At 32.7% G+C, this 11,694-nt stretch overlaps 1 long non-coding RNA gene across 2 annotated transcripts in view; it reads left to right on the plus strand.

The window, feature by feature from the left end:
• Window positions 1–10,233, plus strand: part of LOC120219778 — a 95,473-nt gene extending 85,240 nt beyond the window's left edge. For both annotated transcript variants that reach the window (XR_005525388.1, XR_005525387.1), the window contains one exon: window positions 10,157–10,233. This is a non-coding gene — a long non-coding RNA (uncharacterized LOC120219778). The remainder of the gene's footprint in view (window positions 1–10,156) is intronic.
• Window positions 10,234–11,694: the final 1,461 nt, after the last annotated feature.

Genomic DNA, 11,694 nt, shown 5'->3' on the forward strand with positions numbered 1-11,694 from the left:
AGAAAGACAAGCCTCTGAGATAAATTTTGTTCCATGATCTCTTAGGAAAAATACTTGAAAAATATTAAAAAGTAATCTGTGTTACGAGATGTTTTTAAGTTAGCACAGATTCAATTGAATAATGCAGTTATTAATCTGTTTCTTTATTAAAAACAGTGTAGATCTTACCTGTCGCTCAAAAATCTTTTTGTCATTCATCTTATTACATGCCAGGTTTGGCTTTAAGACAATTTGAACAAACTTAATCTCTCTAACAGGAAAGCACAAAATGAGGGTGCTATTCGTGTCATTATGTACTAGGGAAGATTTCAACTAAAGATTCCATTATTACAATTTCCTGCTATTGGAAATAGTTTCTAAAATCTAAGAAACGAGGCACTAAAACTGAAATAAAAGAAAATCAAACAAACAAGAAAAACTGCTAACATTTTATGTCTCACACAGTGTTATACCCTATTCTTGTATACTTAGTATATTTTTTGTTACTTCCTATTATGTCTTTTGCTGTTAGAGGGATTCATACAATTTACATTAAGCCTTAAGGAAATAAAAATGAATAGGTTTTCTTATAATGAACTGCATCTTATTTGTGTGATAAAGCAGCCTGATATTAATTCCCATAGCCAGCACTTCTGATGAAAATCAAACAGAAACTCTGGAAAACATACTATATATTTAATTTAGTTCACAATTAACCGTATATGGAGCCTCAGTAAAACATTTTCATTAATATTTGGACTCGGATTTCATTGCAGAATTCTGATACATCATAACAATACATGCTTAGTCATTCTTATGAATCTACGTAGTGAAAACATTGAATCTTTTAATTGCAGAACTAGATATCCCTAAATCATATATTAAAAAGGAGATAGCCTTAAATCTGAGTTGCATAAAGGATTACCTTAGAAATCTCATCATAGATTAATGCAAAATTATTAATAAGAGTATATGTTACATATACAAAACTGTTTTTAAAGATATGCACAAGGCCAAAATAAGAAGTCAATTAAACTATACTTCATACATATAATAAACCATAATTCAGATATTAAGATATGACAGAATTTTTAATATTTTAAAAATTTAAATTGAGCTTTATATTTATATTATTATTTTTGATAATGAGAACAGGCTACAAAAACCTTATCTTCCATATGAGTCACATTATGCCAACAATTTTTGTGAATACACATGAACACACATATACCTATGCACAGATTAATGTTTGAATTGAAACACACCAATTTTTTAATTAGAATGTATATCCCTATATTGTGGAGTACAGTTGATTTTTAAAATTGCTTCTTTACTCTCTTTTATATTTTGTGTTTCTTACCAATGGAGATATATATATAACTTTTACTTTTAAAAAGAATAGAAAAAATAAGATGGTGAATCTATGAGTTACTTTCATTTAAAGAAAATAACTCTTTGAATCCACAAAAAGCACTAGTCTTACTTTGTAAATCAATGTCAGATGAGTGAATTCTCTTTTTGTGCTATTTTGACCATTCCCAGTACTGATACTATCAGTGTTGATACAATGGTGGCCCCCATTTCCCACATTTGCTCAAATTTGTATACCATACTTAAGATATGTATCATGTATGCCTTGAATTTGTATTACTCTACTGTGTATGTATTTATACCATATCATAATTTGATAAAATAATAATTGAAGTGATATGAATAGGACTTTTAATAGAATCAACTTTGAAAAGTTACTGTTTTATAAATGTTATCCCCTTTTTTATTTAGAGTGGACATTTATCTAGTCAATAAATACTTGTTGAACAAGTATATGCCAAGCTGTGTCCTTAGAGCTAAGAATAGAAACAAGAATGAGATGTATAACCTCCTAGCAGTGCTTCAAATATTGAGGGGAATCTGATACATGGACTTCACTTGATATGGCATTACTGTATTTCTGCACAATTACAGAAGTGTGTGTGAGGTGCAATAGCAAAGCAGAAAAATGGATGATTTATCCTCAGAAAATGAGATGTAGGTGCTGAATCTATAAGGAAAATTTGTAGTCGTCAAAGGCCATTTGGACAAGCAGGGTAAACCAGTGTAACACAGAGAGGTAAAAAAAATAATGTAGAATATTAGGTATAGTCTCTATCATTAAACAATTTACCTTTTGCTTATGGATTTGTGTGTGTGTGTGTGTGTTTGAAATTATGTTTATGGACAATCCCTGTACCCAGAACTGTCAAAATAAAAATTTTATTCATATGTAATAGACATTTCATGCATAAATTTATCTATATAACTTGGACAAAATTTTTCTAAGTGATTATAACTTCCAAAGTGAACTCATTCCTGCATTTTTACAATTTCCTTTCATTGAAAAGAAATGATGTAATTATCCCATATATGTGTAATATTCTGACAAGTTGTAGAAAGCAATTTTCATAGGTAAAATTATATTTTCAATAATATATTAGTGGTTTTGCAAAGAAACTTTTGTTAATAACATTCATCTCACAAGTGATAGTCTCTAGGTTTGTATTATCCTTGTTTAGTGCCAGAATGAAAATTTAAAATTAGTAACAGTGATGTAATTATAATTGAAATAACACAAGCATAAGACTGGGACTAGAATTTTATTTATTTTTTCATTTACTAATAAGATGATGAAGCATACAATGAAAACTGATTAGTTATTTCTAAAAAGGGCGTAAACAGGAGCAAATTTATTCATTCTAGTACTAATTATAAAGAACATAAGAAAAATAAAATATATTAAGATAAAAAAAAAAAACCAATGTCTTGTAACTACCCAGTTTTCCTTTCTCCCAGCCTCTGAAAACCCCCATATCACTCATGATTCTATGAATTTTAATATTTTACATACTTCATACAAGTGGAATCATGTAGTACCTGTCTTCCTGTGACCAGCATTTTTCACTTAGCATAACACCCTCAAGGCTCATCCATGTTATGACATACTGTAGAATCTGGTTTTTTCCTTTTTTAAGACTGAAAATTTTTCCACTGCATGTACATATCATATTTTCTTTTTCCTCTTATCTGTCGATAGACATTTAGGTTGCTTTCACATCTTTGCTATTGTGAATAGTGCTACAGTGAACATGACAGTGCTTATATCTCTCTAAGATCTTGATTTTAATTCTTTTGGATAAAAAAGAAAACAAAAACAAAACAATACAAAAAGGAAAAAAAACAGAAATGGGATTCCTGGACCATTTGATAGTTCTGTCCTTAATTTTTTTGAGGCACCTCAGTGTTATTTTCTGTAGAGACTATAGCACCAAATTGTACCTATAGACAATAATAATGTAACTGTTTAAAAAATGGTTAAGAGGGTCGGTCTTTCATAAAGATTAAGTGTTCTTACCAACAGAAAAAAATTTTAAAGAAATAAAAATGTCTTTCAATGAACTAAAGTTATTTGAAAATCTTGATTGCAGATTGAGAAGCAGATAGTATAAATGAGCAATGTGAGACATGAAACTGCTTTATCTTTAGAAGGCTCCCAGCCATAGGTATAGTAGACATCAGTTTGAAGAAACAAAATTTTTCCAGTCATAATTGGAATTGTAATAACTACTCTTAATTAGTGAATTTACTAATAGTTACTCTCTGCATAAGAGCATTTGCTCTGTCTCTTACAAAGCCACATTGTGAAAACTGTTTCAAAATTTTTTTGACATCTAATGATTTATTGTATTTTTAAAGACATAAAGGGAATACTTTCTGTTATAATTTTTATTAAAATATATTTACAGAAAAGTCCCCAACTTTTAAGCATACCTTGCATAATGATTTAGCTTACGAAGTGAACGTATGTATATAACCAGCACCTAGAATATTAGAAGCATCCCAGGACATGCCTGTATATCTCATCCCTTCTTCTCTCCTCCTCCAACTCCTCAACTCCTCAACTATATTGAGTGCAAATAGCCTGAGTTACTTTTGTAAGAAATAGCATTTTAAGTACAAAAAAAAAAAAAAAAAAAGATGAGCAAGAATACATTGGGTACAATTAAAGGCTACAAAATCAATTTAGCATTCCTGGAATGCTATATATTTGGGTAAATGAGAAATTATATCTGGTACACTTTCATGTAGACTCTTCTCCAAAAAGATAATTCCTTAAATCCCCTATGACATTTTTAGTTCAATTTAAAATGCATAAAAAATGTTACACAAACCCCATAGGCAGAGGACAGATATTGATTCCTATTCATGCATTCATTCATTCATTAATCAAACCTTACCAGAAGACTTATTATATGCAGTGCTGTGTGAATTATGGAAAACCAGCTAACATTCATTTCCTGCTCTCAAGAGGCTCAGAGAGGAGAGGTCCAGAATGACAGGTAAATAAATATTTGTAATTTAAAGAATTGAATGCCATTTTAGTTGAGGGATGTGTAGAGCAGATGTTGGAGAAAAACAGATAGGTTAGCAGAAAAAGGAAACAATGAAAATTTTGTTTTATTTAGAGAACTAACATTTTAGATGAAATTAAAAATTAAATTACAAAGGATATTAAATATTAAAGCATATAGTACATTATTAGCTTATGTGAGTTTTAATTATACTTAAATGTTATATACATATGTGTTAAGATAAAAATATTGCATGGATAATTATACATAATAACCTTTCTTTTTACAATTTTAGAAGACTTATAAAACCCCTTAATTTTTTTAGCTACACCAAAACAAAATTGTAAAATATAAAATGTCAGAAATATTAGTTGGTATCCAGAGGGAAGAAAATCAAGGAATATTTTTCGTTAATCATTATTTTGATATTAATTGTTAAGAAGGAATGAAATTTTGTAGTGAATGATTTTCTACACTTGAGGAACTGTGCTGGATTATTAAATGAAGCATAGCATGTAAGATGCTCTTTATGAACCTGAAGACCACTAGATATTTTTCTTCCTTTAAGAAAGACTTTTAATTATTAATAATTATTTTATGAATAAGATCATTTAAAAGCAGAAGAAACAGGATAGTAGGTAAAGCAAAGGACAAACTTAAGAATGCGTTCTGTATGTTAAAAATATCTGAACTCCATGCTTACTATATTATTTACAATACCTGAGACATGGAAGCAACCTAAGTATTCATCAGTGGAGGAGTGGATAAAGGAAATGTGGTATATATCTACAATGAAATAAAATTTTATTCAGCCATAAAAAGAAGGAAATCTTGCTAGGTGACAACATGGATATACCTTGAAGATATTATGCTAAGTGAAATCAGTCAGAGAAAGGCAAATGTATGATCTTACTTATATGTGGAGTCTAAAAAACAGACAGAAAAAAAAAGGAGCTCATGGATACAGCGAACAGATTGGTGGCTGCCTGAGGCAGAGGATGAGGGGTGGGAGAAATGGTTAGAGAGGGTCAAAAGGTAAAAACTTTGAGTAATAAAAATAGGGGTGCCTGGGTGGCTCAGTTGGTTAAGCATCCAACTTTGGCTCAGGTCATGATCTCACGGTTAGTGAGTTTAAGCATTGCATCAGGCTCTGTGACGACAACTCAAAGCCTGGAGCCTGTTTCATATTCTGTGTCCTCCTCTCTCTCTGCCCCTTTCTGGCTCACTTTCTCTCTCTCAAAAATAAACATTAAAAAGTTGTTTTTTAAATAAATAAGTTCTAGGATATAATATACAATAAGGTGATTATAGTTAATAATACTACCTTGTGTATTTTTAAATTGCTGCGAGACCTTAAAAGTTCTTATCAGAAGGAAAAACAAACTGAATATATATGTGTTGATGGATGTTAATCTAGATTTGTGTGATCATTTTGTAATACATATGAACATCAAGTCATTATGCTGTATACCTGAAACCGATACAATGGTAGATGTCAATTATATTTCAAGTTTTTAAAATCTCATGCAAAAGAACTTTTGAAAAGTGGTTAAAGAAAAGTTTAAAAAAAAAGAATTTTGCTGAGTCTAAAGTCACATGTCTTTATTTGAAAACAGATAAGAAGTACATTGCTATGTACTATTGAGTCATATTTAGAAAGCTTATTCTTCCCTGACGTAAATAAATAGAGATAATTTAAAATGGATGACATCTGGGGCGCTTGGGTGGCTCAGTCAGTTAAGAGTCTGACTTCAGCTCAGGTCATGATCTCACAGTTAGTGGGTTCGAGCCCCATGTCAGGCTCTGTGCTGACAGACAGCTCAGAGCCTGGAGCCAATTTCGGATTCTGTATCTCCCTCTCTTCTGACGCTCCCCTGCTCATGCTGTCTCTCTCTCCCTCTCAGAAATAAATAAAAAATTAAAAAAATAAAATGGATGACATCTATGACATCATCTGGGAAAGCTCTTAACACTAAGTAATTAAAGACTCAGTTGATGAATAGTATTTGTATTATTTATGAACTAACATGAGTCATCTTCTAGGTTAGTTTCAGTTAAAGGTGGATTTTAATAGTACATAGTGCAGGGCTCTGTACACAATACTTCCTAAATAAAACATGGTTGTTTGAGTGACCTTAGGATAATATGAAAGCAGTAACTCTTAGGAGTATAAGCACAGGGGTGCCGTAAAATTTTCAGTCAACAGTTTTGTGTGTTGTTACTATCAACAAGTATCAATGGAGTGGGACAGGAAGAATCAAATCATCAGTCATTAGAGGTGCCTGGGAGGTTCAGTAGGTTAAGTGTCAGACCCTTGGTTTTGGCCTCAGGTCATGACCTCGAGGTTTGCTAATTTGGGCCCTGCATCAAGGCTCCTTGCTGATAGTGCGGAGCCTGCTTCAGATTCTCTCCCTCTCTCTCTGCCCCTCCCTGGGCCTCCCCCCCCCCCAATAAGCACGGGGGCGCAGTAAGATCTTTAGTCAACAGTTTTATGTGTTGTTACCATCAATAACTATCAATGGAGTGGGGCAGGAAGAATCAAATCATTACACATTAGAGATGCCTGGGTGGCTCAGTCGGTTAATCAGAATCTTGGTTTCAGCTCAGGTCATGATCTCGTGGTTTGTAAATTCGAGCCCCGCATCAAGGCTCCATGCTGATAGGGTGGAACCTGCTTGGGATTCTCTCTCTCCTTCTTTTGTTGCCTCTTCCTGGTCCCCTGTCTCAAAATAAATAAATAAACTTAAAAAAATCATCAGACATTAAAATCATTAAAGAAGCAGAAATTAGGAAATGTTGCAAAATGGATAATATCAAGGAATGTACACAGATATTGAATTGCATATAATATTTAATTTATTTTGTCCATTGAATGGATTTTCTCTTAATTTTTTTTTAAGTTTCAATAAACATGAGAAGCACTGGCAAGAATATTTCACAACAGTTTATATATTGACAGTTTTAAAATTTAGTTAAGGGAAAATAATGCATGTGTTTTTCCCAATAATATTCAATATGCTATAGTCAGAAATCAAATACCACTAATTTGGTAACACAGGTACAAGGTAGAACTAGAAAATCAGACAATAAATGACTTGTTTGACATGTAGAAATTACATTCAAACTTTTGATTCTTAGAGCAGCAATGCACATGAATAAGTAATGACCTAAAGATTATTAATCATTTTATTTATTTTTAATTACTATTTTGTTGATAGTAATAGCTTGATAGTTGATAGTAATAGTTGAAAGTAATAGCTTTAAACTATTAATAATTTTATTTATTAATAATTACCAATTTTATTAATAGCTGATTTTTAATATAATACTTATCTATTGACTTTTTTTGTATTTACCTATCTACTGTTCTTTCCTCCTATAAATCTATTTATTTCCAGTGATTATCTTGTCTGCTCTCATTTTAAGTCAAATTTTAAGTCAAATTTAACTCTTTGATTAGTTAGGACAGGTCATTATCCACTATGCATTAAAAAGAAATTATTTCTCTATCTCTCTCTTTCATCAGTATTAGCTGTTTATATTTTAGTATATAAGTCTTCTGTTGTATATTCTGTTGAAGATATATTTATCATATTGAAGCTCATTTTCACTCTTTTCATGTCTTTTAATGAAAGTTTTAAATTTTAACAGAATGTTATCTTTCCCTTTCTGGTTATTTCCTTGTTTCACTTGTATAAGAAAATTAAGAGCATGATGATCACCATCTAGTGTTTTCTTTTATAAACCTTATTGATTATTTCATTTGGATCTAATATCAATTGGGAATTATGGTACATGGAGTAAAACTCATGGTCAAAATTCATGTTTTCCATTTGGAAAAGACACTGGTACTACAGTGCTATTATTTCTTACCATAAATGAAGTGAAATTTTTGTTTTCCTTATTTAGTCTGTTCTGTTTAGCCTTACAAAAATATCACACTGCCTTAATTATGTTAATTTTAGCTGTTTTTAGACCATTTTGTTTCCATATGAATTTTGGAATCCCCTTGACACAAAATACCCACTGATACTTTGACAAGGATTGCATTAAGTCACTGTATTATTAAGGGAAGGGTATTTAATTAAGCCTTTAATATTTTATTGCCCATGGAAGTATGCAGAAGACATTTTTTACATAAGGTAAGTAGAGAGACAGACAAAAATTGGTAATAATGTTTCTGTTAGAGTAAAAAGTAAATAAAAAACTATGAGTGTTAAATAAGGCAATATAAATTCAAAGTAAGGATATTTGATAAGGATACATGGAGGAAGAAGATTTACTTGAAGCCATGGGAGTGGAAAATGAATTTGTGAGCTTATTAGGAAATAAGAGCAAGCACACGGTCAGGGTGATGAAAGAAACATTTATGTAAGTGTCAGGCAGTAGAACAAGGGCCATGAAAAAAAGTCAAAAGAAGTAAAATGAAACTTGTTCAGAAACATCCATAAAACCTTGAAATTGGCCTTAAAGACAGACCAGCATTAGTATGGAAATACTAAAACAGTGGTGACATGCTTTACCCTAGAAATAGAATGAATAAGTAAACAGAGTTGTTAAGACTTTGTTAAATTAACATTCATTACAGGAAGCACTGGGTACCCGATAGTGAAAGGCACTTGAACAACAGACCACAAGAGAAAGTGAACTGGACAAGTTTATTACTCACAGTCTAGCAGGAAATGAACAGACCCCTTGAGGGACCATTCGAGGAGGTCAAGGCAGGGTGCAGCAGAGAGTCAGGATCTGGGGCACATGCTTCTATTGAGGTCTCTGGGTGGAGTTCTTTGACAGTCCTGAGCTAAGACTGGATTGGTCAATTCAAACTAAAAAGAGCAGAGTTTTGGTACCCTACAGGAGTATGCACTCCATCAGGGTACACAAAGGGAAGGCCACGGAAGGCAGGAGAGACTGTTGATCACAGGGTCTGTTGGGGAAGTCATAACAGTATTTATGACTTTTCAGTCTTCTCTGTAGGGCATGATTTTGAGTGAGGGGCTTATGTCAGTGTAAGGTCCCTGCAGGCTTTTTGGCCAAACAAAATGAATACTGAGACCGTAACACCATGGAATGGCTTAGCCAAACTCTCAACACGAGCCATAAATAAGTTTCAGAGCTGGCTATACAATTTATAGGACTTGGGACAAAATAAAAATATGGGTCCTATATTTTAAAATCCAAGAAAAATACTGTTAATATTTTTTAAAAAATAAAGCTTTTTTCCCCTTTTTTCCATAGTCTCTCTCCCTCTTTTTTTTTTTTTAACTTTGAAACTTTGTTTTAAGTTTCTTTCTATGACTTTCAGAGAGATGGAGAGAGAGGGAGTGCACATGCGCTAGTATGAATGCAAACGTGTAGGCGACAGGCAGAGAGAATCCCAAGCAGGCTCCTGCGCAGTCAGAGCAGAGCCCAAGGCAGGGTTTGAGCTCACAAACCATGAACCGTGAGATCATGACCTGAACCAAAATCAAGAGTCAGAGGCTTAACTGACGGAGCCACCCAGGCTTCCCTCTGCCTCTCTTTCAAATTGTCATGGAGCTTTTTACTTGCTATTTAAAGTCACTCAAAGTAAAGAAAAAATAAAATTTTAAATAATTACCATCAATTTTACTGTTCATCTTTATATTGTGCAACTCCAATTTTAGATGCAAATGTAAAAGTATTGTGCTTATAGTGTGGAGTAACCAAATTGCCCAATTAGTATGTACACATACTAATACTAATATTACACATATAATTTTTTCTTACTTCTGGTACAAAACTTAATCTGCTGTTTATGTTTCATCTTTCAGTGGTGTAAATTCTACTGACACTCTCTACCTTCAGCATACTAAGGAGTAAGGAAGAACAGAAAGGAAAAAGAACTAGAAGGTATCTTTTATGTGGCTGAAACACTTTCTACACATATCTCTTCTTCTCATGCTTTTGTTTCATTGTCCCAGCAGACTTCGCTGACAAAACACAGTTCAAAGGTAAAACTATTAAGAACTTAAAGGTTGAGAAAGTAGAGCATTAAACCCAGTGTGGTACCTTCCTGAGCCCAGAGCTTTGTGGGCTGTGTAACTCACCAGTTCATGAAGCTGGCCCTGTCATTGTTGGAGTAACTAAGTAAAGCTGGAGGATAGGAGTTTCTGAAAGGTAGTAGCTTGGTTTACTTGTCATTCACTCGCCAGTTGCTTATATGTGATGGTAGCACATTCTGCAGCGCCGGTACTTTTCTTAGATTGTTCCCAGACTATTTGCTCTGCTTCATCTAGATTCCCATTTGTTTTGTTTTTGTTTGTTAATTTGAGCTGATTAGAAGCATTTAATGATTGATGTATTCCTCCTTTCAGATTATTTTGAATTTTCAAATGTTTTCCATTTGGCTGAAGCAGAAAGAGCAAATGTTGAGTCTAAGCTGAGTATGCAATCCCAGATAATTTAAGAAGAATCCAGTTTTACCAGTAAATGAGTAAAGAGTTACATAACTATTATGTTCAGTTCCTTTCTGAACAAATCTAGGGATGAAGATTCTCTGAATTAGGTTGTTTACCATTAATTCCTTGATGGTAACAGTACTTTAAAACTTAGGTGCTGGGGCACCTAGGTAGCTCAGTCTGATAAATGTTCACCTTCGGCTCAGGTCATGATCCCATGGTTCATGGATTCTAGTCCTGCATCAGGATCTGTGCTGACAGCTCAGAACCTGGAACCTGCTTTGGATTCTATGTCTCTCTCTCTAGCCCTCCCCCACTCATTCTCTCTCTCTCTCTCTCTCTCTCTCTCTCTCTCTCTCTCTCTTTCTCAAAAATAAATAACCATTTAAAAATAATAAAAAATACTTTAATACTTAGGTGCCTGTTTTACTAAAAGTTTTTTGAAAGCTGTGCACTAATTTAAAATTTATGAACTTATGATGTACCTTGCATCAAGAACGTATTTACCTATTTTTATACTTGCAGTAAACCTTTATTTGTGCTGAGTATAGGAAATAGGTGAAAAATGAGACTGTCTACTTCAAATTGATGTATTTTACTTATTTACCTTATAGTTAGACTAAATTATGGTCTAGAAACATTGGTTAAACCTACTCAATGTATTTACAGCAAAAAATAACTTTCATGGAAATTTTTCATAATGATACATAATGTAAAAGACATTTTTCTTTATTTTTTCTTTTATCTCATTGAAGTGTTTGGAAACCTGGATGCATATGTTAGGATGAGGAGTTTATCCTGTAATTTTCTCCTAAACTGCTCTTGGTATTCAAACTATTTATAAGATTTTCAAGAACTGGGCCTTTTGGATAACTCGAATGGTAATCATGAAAAAGAGGGTATACTATGCT

This window comes from Hyaena hyaena, unplaced genomic scaffold (assembly GCF_003009895.1).
Source record: "Hyaena hyaena isolate Hyena2069 unplaced genomic scaffold, ASM300989v1 scaffold_649, whole genome shotgun sequence".
In the NCBI taxonomy this organism is placed as follows: Eukaryota; Metazoa; Chordata; class Mammalia; order Carnivora; family Hyaenidae; genus Hyaena; species Hyaena hyaena.